At 33.8% G+C, this 22280-nt stretch overlaps 1 pseudogene; it reads right to left on the bottom strand.

Annotated features, from left to right (window-relative positions):
* Positions 1-9303: 9303 nt before the first annotated feature.
* The window catches only part of LOC149153783 (DNA replication licensing factor MCM6-like), a 44992-nt pseudogene continuing 32015 nt past the window's right edge, over positions 9304-22280 (bottom strand).

Raw genomic sequence — 22280 nt, 5'->3', positions numbered from 1 at the left:
ATTAAGGAGGTTAACACTATGTAGTATCCTTACCAACCACAAATTTATCTTTGATCACTGCATAGAGAGTGCAATTTTTTTTGTATTTGCACATATTCCATATTACATATAATAGAAGTTTTGTGCCTAATGTGGATTATGTGTTTATTTCTTTTTAAGAAATATATGTTCAATTGAGTAATAAAAAATATGAAATCTAAAAGGTATTAACATTCACAATAACCATGTTAGTAGTTTACTAGATCTGTTATGAAAAACTATTCCAAAAAAATATCCATAATAACTAATAAACCATAAAACGTCTGGAAAAAAAAATTACATTTAATATACTTTATAACTATAAATAAATTATATATATATATATATATATATATATGAGATATCCATCTCAATTACGACTAAAATTGAGATATGATAAGGTAAAAGCTTTTTAAAAAAATCTACTAATGCATCATAATGGCAAAACTAAAATAAATATTTTATAAAAAAATACCTAAACCATCAAAAATTCATTTGAACCATCAAATTATAAGGCATTCAATTCTTTAAAAGATATTTTTTTTCAAATTTTTATATTATTAAAAATAATTTATCTTTATATATAAATAAATTAAATATGAAATCAAATTATTAACTTACTTTAAAATAAAATTCATAAAAATAAAATTCATAGTTTGAATTAGAAATTAGAAACACGGTAATCATGATACCCATAACCACCACTCCCCTCCATCAATATAATTGGATTCGCGTTACATGTAGAAGTGCTTGCTTAACCATCACTCCTCTCCATCAATATATTTGGATTGACGTTACATGCGGAAGTTATGTATTTATATGGTTTATGTAATCATTTGAATTTTTCAATATTTTTTAAAAGTTTTTTTTTTGTTTTTTGGTTTTTTTTTTAATTATTTTAAAAAATAAACAAAATAAATATATTTCAAATATTTCATATATATATAGATATAGATATATAATTTATTAAAAAAGTCATAATTTTTTTTTAATATTAAATATCATGCATAAAACACGTGTAAAAAACTAACTACATTTCAATTCATTAAAATCAAACTAAGAGTGTATATAATATTATATCAAAATCAAACTAAAGGCCTATATAATATTATAGGAAAATCAAATTAAAAGCTTATATAATATTATATTATAATAAAATAGGTATATTAAAAAAATCTACAATGCGAGAAAAATTTTGCTAGAAAAAATCACCACAGATCTACATGGTGGGAAGGAGCACAAAAAGAACACTACACTGTCATCAAAGAGGAATACTCTCGAGAAAACTCTAAATCACAAGAAATCGGGCAAGAAAGAAACAACTCTCAAGACAAGTAGGGGGAAAGCCCCGCCCAACAACAAAAGAGTGAACTCGACAACCCCTCAAGCATCAACAGTTATGAGGACTCGAATACCACACAAAATAAATCTTCATTTAACAGCAAAGCAGATCTCCTAGACCAAACTTCTTCTCCGACTATCTTCAAAAGGACGAACACAGTAGATCACGAAGCTAAGACACCAATGTCCCAAGAACCAGAAGAGATGAAGGAGATGCAAGATAAAGAAAGTTGGAAGACTGTAGAGAAAAAAAAGAAAGCTACAACACCAATCTCGCCAAGAAAGACGAGGAGCCAGACAATTAGAAACTAAGAAAATTATAGGTCCAATAGACCAATTTGGTCTCAGTGGACGTTAACCACCACCATCATCATCACATATATAAAGGTGTGAGACATATATATAAGGCTATGAGATTAACCAAATCTGCAATGCGATATATATAAAAATAAAAACAAACTTTATTGTTAAAATATATTAATTTAATTTTAAATTTTTTATAAAAAAAAATTCTTATTTTTATGTAATAAAATGTAAAATGATTAAAAAAAATATTTTTGAATGATTAAATTTTTAATAATTAAAAATATAATAAATTATATATATATATATATATAAAATATTTAATGATAATTTGATTTAATTGATAAAAAAATTTTGTCATTAAAAAAATTGGTAATTGCTCCAATCATATATTATATGGGTTAATTCCAATCATTATTACTATAAATTCTAGGAGAATAAATAAATCATTTTTCTCTAGCACAAAGTAAATCTAGAGGATGTGAGAACCATACCTTTTTATTGCCAAATAAATTACCCCTAAAAATTATTTGATTTATTTAATATAAATTAAATAAATTTTAAATAAAAAATAATAATTTATTTTTGAACCATAAATTTAACGAGATCATATAAAATCTCTTAAATTAACTACCCTATCTTCATTGCCATCTTTCAGGTTTTAATTTACATTTTATATATCTAAAAGTTTATAATTTATGTTTAAAACAAGTCCTATAAATTGTAGTTCCAGCTACACCAGTTGGAATATAAATTTATATTCACTTTGACAAATATTAATAACAAATACATTAACAAAAATTAAATAGCAATTTATAAAAAATCAAAATGAAGTATTATAAGAAAAAAAATAAAAATGAAATTTTCTTAAATAATCTAAGAATTGTTGAATTGAGGCTTTTGTGATCCATAATATTTATAAGTAGGACTTCGGCGTAAATCACATAAAGAGAGACATTTGTCGACGTGTTTCGAACCAACCAGTGTGGCTGATCATCAGGACAAGTTGAAGAAACAGATCCAGCCTTTGCATGCTAAATAGTCTGAGCAGAGCCTCCAACGGCTATCTTGATCAACGGCTAATTTTGACTAAGGGATAGTAGTTAAAAAGTCAAAATGATAATTTAAAGGGAGTTAGTTAAATTATAGATGTTAATAGTTTAATAAAATCGCGACTTGTATGGGAATTAGTTAGATTAAAGACCTGACTTTTATATATATATATATATTAAATATATTAAATAAATATATAAAAATAAAAGTTAGTTAGATAAAGGACCTGACTTATATATATAAAAATAAAAGTTAGTTGAAGGTTTGATTTAAAAATAAAGTAAGGGGAATTAGTTATGATAAATACCAATATAAAGTTAATATTAAATATATAAATAAAAGATAGTTGAAAGGTATAAATTAAAAATAAATTAAGGGGAATTATATATATATATATATATATATATATATATATATATATATATATATATATATATATATATATATATATAAAAGAGGTAGGTTAGTTAGTTATAATTACTAAAGAAGAAGAAATAATATTATTTTATATGGTGATTACTTATTGGTTGGTTAAATTTTTTTATTTCTACTTTATTTTATTATTATTATTTGTTTATTTATTTATTTATTTTATTTTATTTTATTTCATTTTTTATTTTTTATTTTTTCAATGGAAATTAGTTAGATAAAGGAACTTATTTTCATAAATATATTAGTAAGATAATTTAAGGTGATAGTTATAGTAATTATAAATTACTAATCTGCTAAAATAAGAAGGAAAATTAACTAAAAAATAAAACTGAATAAAACTAATTAAAAATAATAATAATATTTACGATCATATTTATATAATAGTTATGATCATAATCATAAAAAACTATCAAGAAGAAGTAAATAGAAAGAGTGTCAGAAAAGAAGGAGAAGAGCCTGAAAAAGCCTGAAAACAAGAAGGATAAGCACTAACGACAGCAAAGAAAAAAAAAAAGGGGGGGGGGGGGGGGGGAGGGAGGGAGGAAGAGAAAGACTAGGATGAAAGGGCGGGGATCCAACATCTACTGATCTTCTAGCCGTCATCCCTATTGAGATTGTTTGGCCTTCTATAAATCTCAATAGCTTCCCTAATTTTACGATGATGGAAATGAGCAACTTTGGCGACAACCTTGGCCTCCTTTATACACACCTGATGCTTGGTCTTTTCTACATGCTTCGCCAAAGCTGAAGACTTGGATCTCCCATGTCTTAGGTCGGCTGCATGTTCGCTGATCCTCTGATGGATGGAGCGCCCCGTTTCCCCAATATAGGGGGTCCCACAAGAACAAGGGATCAAGTAGACGCCCTTCATGTCCTTGGGGTTAATGGGATCTTTCACCGATCGGAGGGAATTGCGAATGGTGTTGAGGGGCCTAAAGGTTGAGGGAATCTCATACCTCTTAAGGATCCGAGCAATCTTGTTCGTGGTTCCTTGGACATAGGGAAGATGGACACCTAGACGGCGCTAGGTGTCCATCTTTGGGGTGTGCTCGATTGGACTTGCACCTCCTCCCACGCAGCCAGCTATAGGCAGCTCGTTATATTCTCCTTCTGTTTGCGGTCATGGGCCTGCCCCATCTCCTGTTTGTGCAGAAGTTTTTGATGGTCCTCGCGTGACTCATCCCTTTGCTCCTGCCAATCAGCTTGTCATCCAGAGATCTGACGAGTCTGAGCTTCCTCGTTTGAATGCTCAGGTTTCGATGACAGCAATCAAGTCAATCTGCGCTCTGGTTCCTGGGTTCGCGGCTCCGTCAGGCTCCCCAATTGAGCTCGGACGCAGTAGTGAGGCTTTGGACAGAAGTGATGGTTCTGTCACTCCCTCACGCGGTCGAGATGTTTTACAGAACTCAGCGCGTTTGTCCCCGATTCATCCTATACGTTGCTGCTCGATCAACCGGTGTATGGATGCTGCTGACCAGGGAGATAGTTTGGTTTCACATCCGCGTGATCTGCTTGGCTCGATCGACCTGAAGAATGGCGCAGTTGATCAGAAGGAGGATAGTCCTCTGGTTCATTGTCAGCTTCAGGACCGGAGCTGTGTTGTTGCAGAACGGGTAGGCGGTTCGATCTCGGCTTCATTTGAGCCTGATCGATCTCAAATATCCGCGTGCCAATGGCAGTCGGTCAGCAATGGAGGGTTTGACGTCAACGATCATAACTCATTGAATTTTTATAATAGTCGTTATAAGAATAGTTTTGGATAGTCGTTATAAGAACAGTTTTGATGGTACTATTAATAATAATTCACATAGGTTTAATTATATTTGTAATAATAGGAGTTATAATATTATTAATAATAATATTACCCATGAGAATAATAATAATGGTATGGATAATATTTGTTCCGGGGTTAATAATGATAATTACATTAGTATTAATAATCACAATAATTATAATAATAATAATAATAACTTATATAATAAGAATAATAATAATAGCATTGTAGATAATTTTTGTTCTGATAATAATAATAATACCAATTTTTATGATACTAATAATAATAATTTACCCCAAGATGGCAAGGATTCTCTTAACATTAACAACTATGTTTCTGATAACCATAACAATAAGGTTTTTGGTGGGGATCCTGTTATTCTTCCCCCTTCTTCCGGGAATAATAAAGTTATTAACCTTTCTAGCTTCTCTTTCTCCCCTTCGGTCTTTAGCCTTTTAAGCAAGGGTTTAAACTTTGCCCTTGCCCCTAGAAATATCCCGGTGGATGACATTATTTGCGACGTGGAGTACGGGATTAGAGATCTTCCGGATAAGATCAAGGACACTATTAGGCAGGATTGTGCTGTCGTCCTTAGAAAGGCTAAGCCCCCTCGGAAGAACCTCAGCAATGAGGAATTCTCTGCCCTAAAATCCCTAAATCAGAACAAAGATATTGTAGTTCTGAAAGCGGACAAAGGAGGAGCTACGGTCATCATTAATAAGGATGATTACCGTAGGAAGATGTTAGATCATCTTCACAATAGTGGAAGTTATAAAAAACTGCCCAAGAACCCTCTGAAGAAGATTTCTAGGACAGTGGCTCTCGCCATCAAATCGAATAGCTCGGTGAGTTCCCTGTGCCACAAGCTCATTGAAAGCAATCCCATTGCTCCTAGGATCTATGGGTTACCGAAGATTCACAAGGAGGGGGCTCCTCTGAGGCCTATCGTCAACACCATTGGTGGTCCGACCTATCTTCTGGCTAAGTTCCTTGCCCTCAAACTTAAGCCCCTGGTTGGCCGCACTGAGTCCTTCGTGAAAGACTCTGCATCCTTCGTTAATGAGCTTAAGGATATTAAGCTTAGCCCTGATGACATTCTCGTCAGCTTTGATGTGGTCTCCCTTTATACTTGCATCCCTATAAAGGAGGCCTTGGAAGTGATCTTTCGCCTAACAGATCCCGATACCGCTCATCTGGTGGAGATCTGTCTCACTTCCACTTTCTTCTGTTTTGAGGGTGAGTTTTTTGAACAGACTTGTGGTGTTGCCATGGGTTCCCCTCTTTCCCCTGTTGTTGCGAATCTTTTTATGGAAGATTTCGAAGCCAAAGCTTTAGCCTCGGCTCGTCTCCTTCCCAAGCTTTGGAAAAGGTATGTAGATGACACTAATGTCATCTGGCCCCATGGCCCAGAGGAGCTGGAACTCTTCTTTAATCACCTCAACAGCCAGTCCTCTGCCATTAAGTTCACCATGGAAAAAGAGGTCAATGGTAACCTCCCTTTTCTGGATATTCTTATATCCAAGAATAAGGATGGCTATCTCTCCCACTCTGTGTTCCGAAAGAAAATGCATACTGAGCAGAATCTTCATGCTGATTCCCATCATTTCCCTACTCAGAAGATGGGTGTTCTTAACACCCTCGCTACTCGTGCCCTTAGGATTTCTAATAGTGAGAGCTTTGATAAGGAGAGATCCCATCTCCTTGATGTCTTTGTGGAGAATGGATATAGTAGGCGCCTAGGTCAGAAGGCTTTTCGTAAAGCCTCTAAAAATATGTTAATTAAGAATGAGCCTAAAGAGCACCGTCTAGGTGTCCATCTTCCCTATGTCCAAGGAACCACGGACAAGATTGCTCGGATCCTTAAGAGGTATGAGATTCCCTCATCCTTTAGGCCCCTCAACACCATTCGCAATTCTCTCCGATCGGTGAAAGATCCCATTAACCCCAAGGACATGAAGGGCGTCTACTTGATCCCTTGTTCTTGTGGGACCCCGTATATTGGGGAAACAGGGCGCTCCATCCATCAGAGGATCAGCGAACATGCAGTCGACCTAAGACATGTGAGATCCAAGTGTTCAGCTTTGGCGGAGCATGTAGAAAAGACCAAGCATCAGGTGTGTATAGAGGAGGCCAAGGTTGTCGCCAAAGTTGCTCATTTCCATCATCGTAAATTTAGGGAAGCTCTTGAGATTGAAAGAAGGCCAAACAATCTCAATAGGGATGACGGCTGGAGGATCAGTAGATGTTGGATCCCTGCCCTTTCATCCTAGTCTTTCTCTTCCTCCCTCCCTCCCCCCCCCCCCTCTTTTTTCTTCTTTGCTGTCGCTAGTGCTTATCCTTCTTGTTTTCAGGCTTTTTCAGGCTCTTCTCCTTCTTTTCTGACGCTCTTTCTATTTACTTCTTCTTGATAGTTTTTTAGGATTATGATCATAACTATTATATAAATATGATCGTAATTATTATTATTATTATTATTTTAAATTAGTTTTATTTAGTTTTATTTTTTAGTTAATTTTCCTTCTTATTTTAGTAGATTAGTAATTTATAATTACTATAACTATCACCTTAAATTATCTTACTAATATATTTATGAAATTAAGTTCCTTTATCTAACTAGTTTCCGTTGAAAAAATAAGAAATAAAAAATGAAATAAAATAAAATAAAGTAAAATAAATAAATAAATAAACAAATAATAATAATAAAATAAAGTAGAAATAAAAAAATTTAACCAACCAATAAGTAATCACCATATAAAATAATATTATTTCTTCTTCTCTAGTAATTATAACTAACTAACCTACCTCTTATATATATTATATATATATATATATATATATAATTCCCCTTAATTTATTTTTAATTTATACCTTTCAACTATCTTTTATTTATATATTTAATATTAACTTTATATTGGTATTTATCATAACTAATTCCCCTTACTTTATTTTTAAATCAAACCTTCAACTAACTTTTTATTTATATATATATAAGTGAGGTCCTTTATCTAACTAACTTTTATTTATATATATATATATATATATATATATATATATATATATATATATATATATATATAGATATATATATATATATATATATATATATAAGTCAGGTCTTTAATGTAACTAATTCCCATACAAGTCGCGATTTTATTAAACTATTAACATCTATAATCTAACTAACTCCCTTTAAATTATCATTTTGACATTTTAACTACTATCCCTTAGTCAAAATTAGTCGTTGATCAAGATAGCCGTTGGAGGCTCTGCTCAGACTATTTAGCATGCAAAGGCTGGATCTGTTTCTTCAACTTGTCCTGACGATGAGCCACACTGGTTGGTTCGAAACGCGTCGACAAATGTCTCTCTTTATGTGATTTACGCCGAAGTCCTACTTATAAATATTATGGATCACAGAAGCCTCAATTCAACAATTGATTCCCTGCACGGTAGAGCCATTGCATCTAAGGTTCATCATTTTGAACGGGCACGCTTGCAGGTCTCGAAGTTGAAGACAGATCTAGCTTTTCTGAAAAGATGCAGAGATTCCGTTGTTATCCCGGTCTTCGCTCAGATCAGCCATCGCCTCCACACTCCTTCTAACCATGGGGTGTTCGTAAAGGCCAGTCTAGCGCTTTTAAGGTCTGAAATTATGAGGGTCAGGAGAGACCTCTGCCGATTCTCTCAAGATCTTCTATGGTTGCACTTGGAACTGTCGAACTTGATCTCCCCCTCCCTGTGGTCCAGAATAGATGCATGCTCTGCATTAAAATCTTTGCGCTTGGAGGAGATCAGGGGACAGAAGCAAGTAGCCAAGTTCCAGATGTTATCTCGAAAATCTGCAGGAGGTGAGTCTGTGTATGATGCTTCCCAAAGCCGCATTTCAGCTGGTCAAAAATCAGCCCTCCGCTCTTGGGTTCTCTCCTCACCCGTAGCAGTTCCCAAGATCTCTGGGGAGTGCTCGATTGGACCTGCACCTCCTCCCAGGCAGCCGGCTATAGGCAGCTCGTTATATTCTCCTTTTGTTCACGGTCATGGGCCTGCCCCATCTCCTGTTTGTGCAGAAGTTTATGATGGTTCTCGCGTGACTCATCCCTTTGCTCCTGCTGATCAGCCTGTCATCCAGAGATCTGACAAGTCTGAGCTTCCTCGTTCGAATGCTCAGGTTTCGATGACAGCAATCAAGTCAATCTGCGCTCTGGTTCCTGGGTTCGCGGCTCCGTCAGGCTCCCCAATTGAGCTCGGACGCAGTAGTGAGGCTTCGGACCGAAGTGATGGTTTTGTCACTCCCTCACACGGTCGAGATGTTTTACAGAACTCAGCGCGTTTGTCCCTGATTCATCCTATACGTTGCCGCTCGATCAACCAGTGTATGGATGCTGCTAACCAGGGAGATAGTTGGGTTTCACATCTGCATGATCTGCTTGGCTCGATCGACCTGAAGAATGGCGCAGTTGATTAGAAGGAGGATAGTCCTCTGGTTCATTGTCAGCTTCAGGACCGGAGCTGTGCTGTTGCAGAACGGGTAGGCGGTTCGATCTCAGCTTCATTTGAGCCTGATCGATCTCAAATATCTGCGTGCCAATGGCAGTCGGTCAGCAATGGAGGGTTTGACGTCAACGATCATAACTCGTTCAATTTTTATAATAGTCGTTATAAGAATAGTTTCGATAGTCGTTATAAGAACAGTTTCGATGGTATTATTAATAATAATTCACATAGGTTTAATTATATTTGTAATAATAGGAGTTATAATATTATTAATAATAATTTATATAAAGGTAATATTACCCATGAGAAGGATAATAAGGATATCGATAATATTTGTTCCGTGGTTAATAATGATAATTACATTAGTTTTAATAATGACATTAATGATATTAATAATAATAATAATTCTTATAATAATAATAATAATAACTTATATAATAAGAATAATAATAATAACATTGTAGATAATTTTTGTTCTGATAATAATAATAATACCAATTTTTATGATACTAATAATAATAATTTACCCCAAGATGGCAAGGATTCTCTTAACATTAACAACTATGTTTCTGATAGCCATAACAATAAGGTTTTTGGTGGGGATCATGTTATTCTCCCCCTTCTTCCGCGAATAATAAAGTTATTAACCTTTCTAGCTTCTCGTTCTCCCCTTCAGTCTTTAGCCTTTTATGCAAGGGTTTAAACTTTGCCCTTACCCATAGAAATATCCCGGTGGATGACATTATTTGCGACATGGAGTACAGGATTAGAGATATTCCGGATAAGATCAAGGACACTATTAGGCAGGATTGTGCTATCGTCCTTAGAAAGGCTAAGCCCCTTCAGAAGAACCTCAACAATGAGGAATTCTCTGCCCTAAAATCCCTAAATCAGAACAAACATATTGTAGTTCTGAAAGCGGACAAAGGAGGAGTTACGGTCATCATTAATAAGGATGATTACCGTAGGAAGATGTTAGATCATCTTCACAATAGTGGCAGTTATAAAAAACTTCCCAAGAACCCTCTGAAGAAGATTTCTAGGACAGTGGCTCTCGCCATCAAATCGAATAGCTCGGTGAGGTCCCTGTGCCACAAGCTCATTGAAAGCAATCCCATTTCTCCTAGGATCTATGGGTTACCGAAGATTCACAACGAGGGGGCTCCTCTGAGACCTATCGTCAACACCATTGGTGGTCTGACCTATCTTCTGGCTAAGTTCCTTGCCCTCAAACTTAAGCCCCTGGTTGGCCGCACTGAGTCCTTCGTGAAAGACTCTGCATCCTTCGTTAATGAGCTTAAGGATATTAAGCTTAGCCCTGATGACATTCTCATCAGCTTTGATGTGGTCTCCCTTTATGCTTGCATCCCTATTAAGGAGGCCTTGGAAGTGATCTTTCGCCTAACAGATCCTGATACCGCTCATCTAGTGGAGATCTGTCTCGCTTCCACTTTCTTCTGTTTTGAGGGTGAGTTTTTTGAACAGACTTGTGGTGTTGCCATGGGTTCCCCTCTTTCCCCTATTGTTGCGAATCTTTTTATGGAAGATTTCGAAGCCAAAGCTTTAGCCTCAGCTCGTCTCCTTCCCAAGCTTTGGAAAAGGTATGTAGATGACACTAATGTCATCTAGCCCCATGGCCCAGAGGAGCTGGAACTTTTCTTTAATCACCTCAACAGCCAGTCCTCTGCCATTAAGTTCACCATGGAAAAAGAGGTCAATGGTAGCCTCCCTTTCCTGGATATTCTTATATCCAAGAATAAGGATGGCTATCTCTCCCACTCTGTGTTCCGAAAGAAAACGCATACTGAGCAGTATCTTCATGCTGATTCCCATCATTTCCCTGCTCAGAAGATGGGTGTTCTTAACACCCTCGCTACTCGTGCCCTTAGGATTTCTGATAGTGAGAGCTTTGATAAGGAGAGATCCCATCTCCTTGATGTCTTTGTGGAGAATGGATATAGTAGGCGCCTAGGTCAGAAGGCTTTCCGTAAAGCCTCTAAAAATATGTTAATTAAGAAAGAGCCTAAAGAGCGTCGTCTAGGTGTCCATCTTCCCTATGTCCAAGGAACCACGGACAAGATTGCTCGGATCCTTAAGAGGTATGAGATTCCCTCAACCTTTAGGCCCCTCAACACCATTCGCAATTCCCTCCGATCAGTGAAAGATCCCATTAACCCCAAGGACATGAAGGGCATCTACTTGATCCCTTGTTCTTGTGGGACCCCCTATATTGGGGAAACGGGGCGCTCCATCCATCAGAGGATCAGCGAACATGTAGCTGACCTAAGACATGGGAGATCCAAGTCTTCAGCTTTGGCGGAGCATGTAGAAAAGACCAAGCATCAGGTGTGTATAGAGGAGGCCAAGGTTGTCGCCAAAGTTGCTCATTTGCATCATCGTGAATTTAGGGAAGCTATTGAGATTGAAAGAAGGCCAAACAATCTCAATAGGGATGACGGCTGGAAGATCAGTAGATGTTGGATCCCCGCCCTTTCATCCTAGTCTTTCTCTTCCTCCCTCCCTCCCCCCCCCCCCCCCCTTCTTTTTTCTTCTTTGCTGTCGTTAGTGCTTATCCTTCTTGTTTTCAGGCTTTTTCAGGCTCTTCTCCTTCTTTTCTGACGCTCTTTCTATTTACTTCTTCCTGATAGTTTTTTATGATTATGATCGTAACTATTATATAAATATGATCGTAAATATTATTATTATTATTATTATTATTATTTTAAATTAGTTTTATTCAATTTTATTTTTTAGTTAATTTTCCTTCTTATTTTAGCAGATTAGTAATTTATAATTACTATAACTATCACCTTAAATTATCTTACTAATATATTTATGAAAATAAGTTCCTTTATCTAACTAATTTCAGTTGAAAAAATAAAAAATGAAAAATGAAATAAAATAAAATAAAATAAATAAATAAATAAACAAATAATAATAATAAAATAAAGTAGAAATAAAAAAATTTAACCAACCAATAAGTAATCACCATATAAAATAATATTATTTCTTCTTCTCTAGTAATTATAACTAACTAACCTACCTCTTATATATTTTTTTATATATATATATAATTCCCCTTAATTTATTTTTAATTTATACCTTTCAACTATCTTTTATTTATATATTTAATATTAACTTTATATTGGTATTTATCATAACTAATTCCCCTTACTTTATTTTTAAATCAAACCTTCAACTAACTTTTATTTATATTTATATATATATATATATAAGTCAGGTCCTTTATCTAACTAACTTTTATTTTTATATATTTATTTAATATATTTAATACATATATATATATATATATATAAAAGTCAGGTCTTTAATCTAACTAATTCCCATACAAGTCACGATTTTATTAAACTATTAACATCTATAATCTAACTAACTCCCTTTAAATTATCATTTTGACTTTTTAACTACTATCCCTTAGTCAAAATTAGCCGTTGATCAAGATAGCCGTTGGAGGCTCTGCTCAGACTATTTAGCATGCAAAGGCTGGATCTGTTTCTTCAACTTGTCCTGACGATGAGCCACACTGGTTGGTTCGAAACGCGTCGACAAATGTCTCTCTTTATGTGATTTACGCCGAAGTCCTACTTATAAATCTAAGAATTTTAATCTAATTATTTTTTCCCTTAATATCTTTTATGAATTTTAATTCTATACAAAAATTGTAAAAATAGATAATCTTTTGTCCCATATTAAACACAGGTGAAATGTGTGCTTAGGTATCTATGTACTAATAAACTGATTTCTATAACCCTCCTATTGAAGAAGTTAGAAAGAAATTTACATACTACTATAGTCTTGCTTCAGGGACTATTAGTTACATGTTCAATATCTCAATTACTATCATATGACTATGACTAAGGTATGGCCACATTCAATATCTCAATCAATGTCACTATTAGATCAATAGAATAATGAGATCAACATTTACTTCACGATGCATTGATTCAAAATCTAAAACCACAAATGAGGAGATTAAAATAAGTTAGGCATAACTTAGAAGAAGTGAGAAAACAAAGAGACACCACAAATGAGGAGATTAAAATAAGTTAGGCATAACTTAGAAGAAGTGAGAAAACAAAGAGACATGTGAGATTACCTCCTAATAAGTTCTGAAAAGCATTGAGGTTTGTTGGAGAAGGTTTATGGATATTGGATCATCTTAATCTAGAAGAAGGCGTAAATATTTTCATTTAATATGTAAATAAAGTATATTTAATATGAATAAAATATAAAGGTTAGGTGACTTTTGTTTTAAGATTTTCATTTAATGTGTAAATAAATATAAAGTTTGGGTGATTTTTTGTTTTTTGGGGAATTAAAATGATTATATTCTTGATGAGATGTTAATGTTTTTCCATTTAAATTACATTTTTGAATCTAAAAATAGATTTAGATTATTGAAGAACTCTAGGGCATAGATTTAACAACTTAAAATTATAATTAGCCCAATTTCTAACCTGACTTAACCGAAAATTCACTGTTAGATATGTGCTAGGAAAATCCTAGAGAAGTCACCTTGTTAAAGGATTGCAAACATAAACCTCATATTGTATCATCACAAACTAGAAGGAATTTAATGTTCGAATAAAACATTTAGTGAAGGGTTAGGTTGTGTAGAAGGTCATTGATTTTAAACAAATCTATTGGAAGAACACAACTTTTAGTGAAGGGTTAGGTTGTGCAGAAGATCACTGCTTAAACAAAATTTTCTAAAGGAATTTAAGAGGTTCAAGGGGATAGGTAGCAGGAAAGGTTGTTTCTAGTTAGCTGAATGGTAAATTCAGTCTAATAATTCTAGAGAAATGATTACATTTTGAAATTTTAATTTATTTTGCTCTGAAACTCATATTTGAAATGAAAATTTTAACCAAGTATTTATTATAATGTACACCTAAATAATGGGCATACGATACTAAATGGTGATATTACAATGATAGATAATCTGATTTGAAATTTCCAAGCCTTCACGGGGAGAGATTTTAGCCTATTCTGGAGGGCATTGAGTTTCGCTTTCTAATCATTGATACACTAACAAAATTGAAAGAAAGAAAATCTAGGTGAAAAGAAATTTGATCAAATCTATTCGTCTCACTTGCTAAAAGAAAGTTGCATGTGCAAAAAACTTTAACTAGATCTATTCGTCTTGCCTCCCAAAAATAACTTATGGGAAATTGAAGTGGTGTAACATATAAAAATGTTTGTTGACACTATGAGTACATCTCCTCATGGTCTTCGTTAATCTAAATTTAGAGAGAAACTTCATGGGGAATTGAATATAACTAAGATGTGACAGTTCGTAGTCAAAATAACCACAAAAATGTTTGCATTTTTTTGAGTGCGACCCCAAGATCTGAGTACTTTGTAAAATGAGAACAAAAAGATAGAAAGAGAAATATTTGATGGGTTTTGTGGAACTCACCATAAAGCTCACTTGTAGCTTCGATATCAATTGAATTTTAGATTGCATATTTAAGGAATATTTCAAAATCCAATGGATAAAAGCTATGCCAAATTGCTAACCTCCCTCTTGTTCATCAAATTTGACAAAATAAGGCATTTCTCATTTAATCTGAGCTAGTCTTAACAAAACAAAAACCTAATAACAAATAATTGATTTGAATAAGAAAATCTTGTTTGTTATAGGAAGATGAAAAATCATCTTATCAACTCTGTAAACATATGAACTCTCCTATCTATTTACAAGTTCAAGTACAAGACAATTATCACTAAAATAATGTTGTCTAACGAAGGGTAATTGCAATATTCAAGAAGTGAATGAATCAATTTCATCACAACACCATGTATATTTCATTATTCTTATTCTATATATCTATCTCGAGAGATTTTATAAAGGAGATGGATTACATAATCTGGAAACTTTAATTTGGGTCATTAAGCTAGGGAAACAAACATATTAGTTGTTTACAGTAACCATAGATGATGGGATAACTAACCCTATTGGAAAAGTATAATTTTGATTTACACTTGTTCATTAGAGAATTATCTTTAAAAATCCCAGGGTGTTTGATCCATTCAACCAAGAATGGTGTTATCCTATCCAGGAAATTATAATATTTCCAATTTATGATGTAAGTTTACATTTTAGAAAAGAACATTATTACTGAAAAAATCTCTAGAAAAATTCATTCTGAAATTTCAAGTCCGCATGGACCAACTTTCAGTTGCAAACTATGAGTATTTCAATATCTATGGACTGGAAAGTTTCTTTTTCACATAGTTCTATCTATCTATTTATCTCTTAGACACCATATGGGCTGAGAGTTTCAGTTTGGGTTTTCATTTCACTTATAGAGATAGCCATAATGACTATTTATAGAAACCATATATAATATGTCAACTTAATCAATTTGGAAACTATATATCTCAGTGAAATTGCATTCCAAGCATATGCGGCAACAACCCTACAAGAAGATTATTATATCCACAAATACCAAATACTTCATCATCTTAAAATAAAAAGATCTCATGAAATACATTAGATGAATAATAGATGAGGGGGACTAGAGATTAACATCTAGTTGTTGACAGTTTTCCTTGAAATTCTGAGGGCATGAAGAATACCCAATGAAAATGAAATCCAATTTTTCTCCTGAGAAAAGACATCCCAAGATGCGAAGAGGAACCACTACCCTCTATCTTCTTGTTCTGTACTCCCCTCCTTGACTCCATACTAGTATCACCCAAACAATCCCAACCATGATGATGGACAAGCATGATGCTGCAACAGTTATATCATATTTAAAATAGAAGCTTAACATTTTCCGAGTGAGCTCCATCTTATTATATCTAAAAAACTTCTGAACATTGTGTTTATCCACTAATACGACTAGTTACAAATAACTTATGCTCAACCTTTTTCCTTCGGCGTATCCCTCTTTATATGAGCCTTCTGCATCACCCTTGACTTACTAGGAAATGCCCATTGTTATTAATTCAGTGGGACTAAAAGTCTGCAACCTTTCTTGATTGATTCGAGATAACAATACTAGATGTAGTACAATTGTATTTTGAGAGACAAGAAGGCCTGTGTATGTGCTAAGAGCCATAATCATAAGTAACCCAAAGACGATCTTCATATTTAAAATGATGGTTGCATGCTCTATACATCATAGATTTTATAAACGAGAATAAGAAACCTACCAAGTTTCCAACCATGGCCTAGGTTGGGCCTATAGGAATACCCAACAACCCTTCATATGATGTTTTGTTATACTCTAATGTTTTTTTTAAAGCGCTATAAACAAAAAATTACATTTTATTGACATTAAATTTAACTTGACACTTCTGAGACATGGTAGATGCCTCTTGATGGGCTATGATGGATTCACTTTTGAACCCTAATCCTCATATGGTATTGTATTGAGATAATTAATAATAGGACTATGTTAAAAATAAATAAAACATAAGTAGACGAAATGAAAGTTAACTACCTATACTTTGTGGTCTTGTGATGGTTGAGAATGAGAATTTATAGCTTTGAGAGGTAATGTGATGGTTGAGAATGAGAATTTCTAGCTTTGCGATTTCATTGCTAGAGTAGGAATGAGCCCCACCACCAAAAGGGTTGATTGTGTTTGAATTTTGAGACATACCTAAAACACATGCAATATTCCTAATCATTTCAGAACTTTCAAGAATGGTTACTCCCATGTCTTAAGGCCATCCATGATGAAAACTAACGTCAAATATAGAAGGATCCAAATTTCATGGGTCAGCTAAAAAAATTGGACTAGAATGAAGTTTTTGGAAGAATGACATCACCTTCCATGCAAAATGGATGAGGTTTATTAAAAATTCCAAATAGGTGACCCATAACAGAGAAGGCTTCCCATTTAGTTTATTGATGAAGATATGGAAGTTTTCCTATTCCCACTCTTTTGGTATTTTATCCCACCCAAATAAGAGAAAATGCGAGGATTCTTCTTGCAGATCTAGATTGTGCAAGAGAGTGGTCGATGAACCCTCCACTGTTTTGACGGGGTTAAGGAGACGAGCCTACAATCCTGTCTCAATAATGACGAATGTGATCTCATGAAGAGTCCTACAGGTGGCCATGTTATTTTAACTTTTCAAATATTTTGAACTCAAAGAAACTTTTTGTCTTCTGATTCGAGGATCTGTCCTTTCCCGTCACAATTTTTTTCCAGAAGTTCAGCATTCCAGGTGATATTTTCTTCCCCCACATAGACTCTGTTGTCGTGCATGCACCTATTTAGCTTAATTAGCTTCATTTCAACTCTAGTTATTGAATGTGATGTGTAATTGGATATAGTTAGTTAACTCGAGTGCCTACACGTGGTGTGCACTTGGCTTTAGTTAGTTAACTTAAGTGCTTACATGTTGTTTGCACTTGGATTTAGTTAGTTAACTCTAGTGCTTGCATGCCATGCATGGGCACATTAACATAACATAAAGCACACTTAGCTTTAGTTAGCTTTAATTATCTATAGTTATTGCATGTACAACTAAGCTTAACTTAGTTTCTTTATGTATTGATTCTCAAACCAATATTCTGTAATCAAATTCATTCTTGATTCCAATTTTCTTTTTCAATTCTTGCAAGTTTGTGTAATTATTCTTCAGCCAGATCTGTATTTATACTCTAATAATTTTACATGGTATCAGAGGCACAAGGGCTTGGAGAAGATGCATGAAAAATATTTTGCAGGCTTGAAGATTAAAGATTTGGAAATTATTCAGATATTTGATTTGAAATCAAAATATTGAAGAACTTCCGCAATTGTTGCTACAACTACAAGGTGAAATAATGGAGTTCTCATCTCCAACTATTCTTACTCCGTATAACTACTTCTAATGGAGGCTAGATTTTGCTTCACCTCAGAGGCAAAGGCTTGTATCAGATAGTTATGAATATGGAAGCTGAACAAAATTCCACCATTTAAAAATCCAAATACTTCAACAATATAGACGAGGATTTTGGTCTTCTATTTTTGTCCATATCTCTAGCATTACGTTTCCATGTGGACACATGGAGCACTCCAAATGAGGTCTGGACAATCTTGGAGAATTTATTTGGAAAGCAGGATGAGATGCAGGCTCATATTCTCGAAAATGAGCTAAATTCCTTAGATCCAAACGACTTTGAGAATATGCAATATTTTTTTACGAAATTCAAATCATTGCTTCTACAATTACATGGTTGCGGGATTGGGAAATCCAAATAGTAAGGTCAATTGATCCTTTTCTATTTCGTCTAAATTAGGCCTTGAATATGTTGTTTTCATTTCTATATTTCATACAGTTTCACTTGCAAATGGAGATAAATGGAAAATGCCCAAACTTGATGAATTTATTGAGACTCTCATTCATGAGAAGGATAAGCTCATCAAAATGGGTTCATTAAATTCTCCAAATGCACCTGCACTTGTCATGCACGAGAAAGGAAAGTCCAACTTGAAACAAAATCAGCAATCCAAAGGCAAAGTGAAGGCAGCAAATCCCTATCCAAGAAAGGGAAGAAATCTAAAACCCATATTTGATTCTCCCAATTCTAACGATAAGAATGGAAAGAAAGGAAACTCAGTGTCCTTATTTTAATAGACGTTATGATCCTGAGTCCTCTTACATGCAAAATACTATTGATATGATGGAAAAGACTCTTCAGCAAAATAATCTTGGTCATCATGTTCTAGAAAGTTCCAATAAGAAGATAAAGGAAAAACCATTAGGAGCAAGGGGTAATGGTCATGCTTTGATTTCCCTTCATTCTACAATGCAAGAATGGATCATCGATTTAAGAGCTTCACATCATATGGTTTTTTCAAAGGAATCCTTTTCTTGTCTACATGCATACTAAAGAAGGCTCTCTATGGCCTCAAGTAGGCACCTAGAGTTTGGTATGCAAATATGGGTTCCTTTGTTATCTCAAAATTTTGTACGTTGCAAATCCGATTCTAATGTTTATTTTTTGAACAAAATTGACTCCTTGTTGATCATAGTACTCTACATAGATGATCTTTTGATAACATGTAACTTAGCTTATGCCATTGCTGAGATTAAAACTACATTGCATAAGTGGTTTTCTATTACAAACATGGGCTTGCTAAATTTCTTCCTTGGACTAGAGATCAATCAGAGTCATTATGGGATTACCATTTCTCAACCAAAGTATGCTAGAGATCTTTTGGCACGATTTCACATGAGTGACTGCAAGCTAGCAGTCCCACCTTTCTTATCAGGGATAAATATTGAGAATGACAAAGACACACCATTGGTTGATTGCACATTATATCATGAGAGTTTAGGAAGTCTTCTTTATCTCACTCACTGTCATCTTGATCTGTCATATACCATAGGAGAAGTTTCCAGATACATGCAGGAGCCACATGAGTTACACCGGAAAGCTGCAAAGTGCATCCGTCGATATGTCCAGGGCACAATCACCTATGTAATTCATTATACAAAAAAATTTTATTTGGATCTCATTGGGTTCACAATTTTAGATTGGGCTGGCAACAACATTGATCAGAAGTCCATCTCCGATTATGTACTTAGTTTGGGATCCGACCCAATTTGTTGGTAAAGCAAGAAGCAGGCTTCCATTACTTTATCATCAGTAGCGACCGAGTATATAGGAGCAGTCAATTCCATTATTCAGGCCATTTGGCTACAAAATTTCCCATTTGAGCTTGGTATCAGTGTCCATCGTCCAACTGCCATCAAGTGTGATAATCAATGTACATTAAAGTTTTGCAAAGATCTAGTATAGTGGAAGCAGACCGAACATATTGAGATCCACATGCACTTCATTAGAGAAATAATTCAGGATGGGATCATCAATCTTCAATATTGTCTCAGTTCCGAGTAGACTGTCGATACCTTCACCAAGACTTTCACTGAGTAGAAGTTTCGATTTTTATGAGATTGTCTCAGGGTGAAGGACATGACTGCCTAGTAGTTATCTTTTCTCTACTTTTTGCATCATATTTGAAGGGGGGGGGGTTTCTTTCGACTGGGTTTTCCCTCTTTCCTCTTTTCATGCATTATATATGGGTACCTAAAACAACCTTGTTTCTAGGACTCATTCATTTTTTATCACACTCACCTAAGTTATGCTTAAGGGGGCGTCTTGGTGTACATGCACCTAGTTAGCTTTAATTAGCTTCAGTTAAATATTAGTTGTTTCATGTGATGTGCACTTGACTTTAGTTAGTTAACTCGAGTGCTTATATGTGGTGTACACTTGGATTTATTTAGTTAACTCTAGTGCTTACATCTGGACTGCACTTGGCTTTAGTTAGTTAACTCTAGTGCTTGCATGTGCACATTAACAGAACTTAAAGCACACTTAGCTTCAGTTAGCTTTAATTATCCATAGTTATAACATGTACAACTAAGCTTAACTTAGTTGCTTTATGTATTGATTCTCAAACCAGTATTGTGTAATCAAATTCATTTTCGATTCCAATTTTCTTTTTCAATTTCCTGCAAGTTTGTGCAATTATTCTCCAGCTAGATCTGTATATGTACTATAATAATTTTATAGACTCTATGGACTTTGCATCCTTTGAGATTTGGATCTGTCTATTGATAGTTGCATCTACCTACAACGTGGAGCGCTGAGCGACAACAGATTTCCGTGTGAGCATTCTAGCACCTTTGAACGCCAATGCTACCCCCATCGTATGTCACATGAGGCCTACCAACGTTCCTTACAAACCCTGGTTCTCCAACAACCCTAGCCCTGAGCACCATCACAAATTCTCATATCCATATATATTTTATGATTAAATGAAAACACAAATATATTGTAAGGAAGGGGTTCGACACTATTTTGACACGATTTGGGAGTATGGAAAATCAGTGAGTACTTAGAAGGGGCAGTTTAGTCTTATTAGCACCAACAATTCATAGTGCTATGATTTCTCCATTATGTTTGTTTATTTTCTAAGTGGTTAGTTGACATATACTACTTCTGAGTTTTCTTTCCTTTATACTGCAATATTATCTTCTATATGTATTTTGTATAAATCACATAGAAGTAGTGTTTATAAAGTGTTATATACTACTAAAGTTAATTTTTGATAGGCTACTTATCAGGAAGATTGGTTAGTGTTTCTTGCTAATCTGATAGTTGTTTTGTCTCTTTGAGTTCTTTTTTAAACTAACAAAATATATGCTACATGCATATACTGATGTAACTTTTTAAACTTTAATAAAGAGTTGCGATTTTTTTTTTTGTGAATATATATATATATATATATATATATATATATATGACTTTATTTTTTATTTTTAAAAAATAAGTATACCATAAGTATATTTCATAATACTTATATAATATTATATTATAATAAAACTAGATGAACCATTTTAAATTATAATTATATAATTATATATATATATATTTTAAATAATTATTGTTAAAACATATTAATAGAATTTTAAAAATCTAGAAAATAATTATGGTTTTTTATATAATAAAATTTAAAAAAATAAAAAAATTATTTTCAAATTATCTAATTTTCAATAATTAAAAATATAATAAAGAAAATTAATTTATATTTCTTTATATTTATATTACAAATGTATGAATATGAATATAAAATACTTAAACAATAATTTGATTTATTTAATATAAATTCAATAAAATTGGAAAAAAAATAATAATTTATTTTTTAAACCATAAATTTAATGAACTTGATCATCTAGACTCTCTTCAATTAGTTACACGACCTTTAGTACAATCTTTCAAGTTTCAATTTTGATTTTATTCATTTTTTAAAATATTTCAATATCTAAAAATCTATAATTTATGTTTAAAACAAATCATGTAAAATAATCTAGACTAAATAATTTTGAATAT

This window comes from Pinus tabuliformis, chromosome 9 (genome assembly GCF_031772625.1).
Source record: "Pinus tabuliformis cultivar Carrire ecotype Pingquan chromosome 9, CPIR1, whole genome shotgun sequence".
NCBI classification, from domain to species: domain Eukaryota; kingdom Viridiplantae; phylum Streptophyta; class Pinopsida; order Pinales; family Pinaceae; genus Pinus; species Pinus tabuliformis.
The sequence above is the reverse complement of the archived record's forward strand: the minus strand, read 5'-3'. Positions and strand labels throughout refer to the sequence as shown.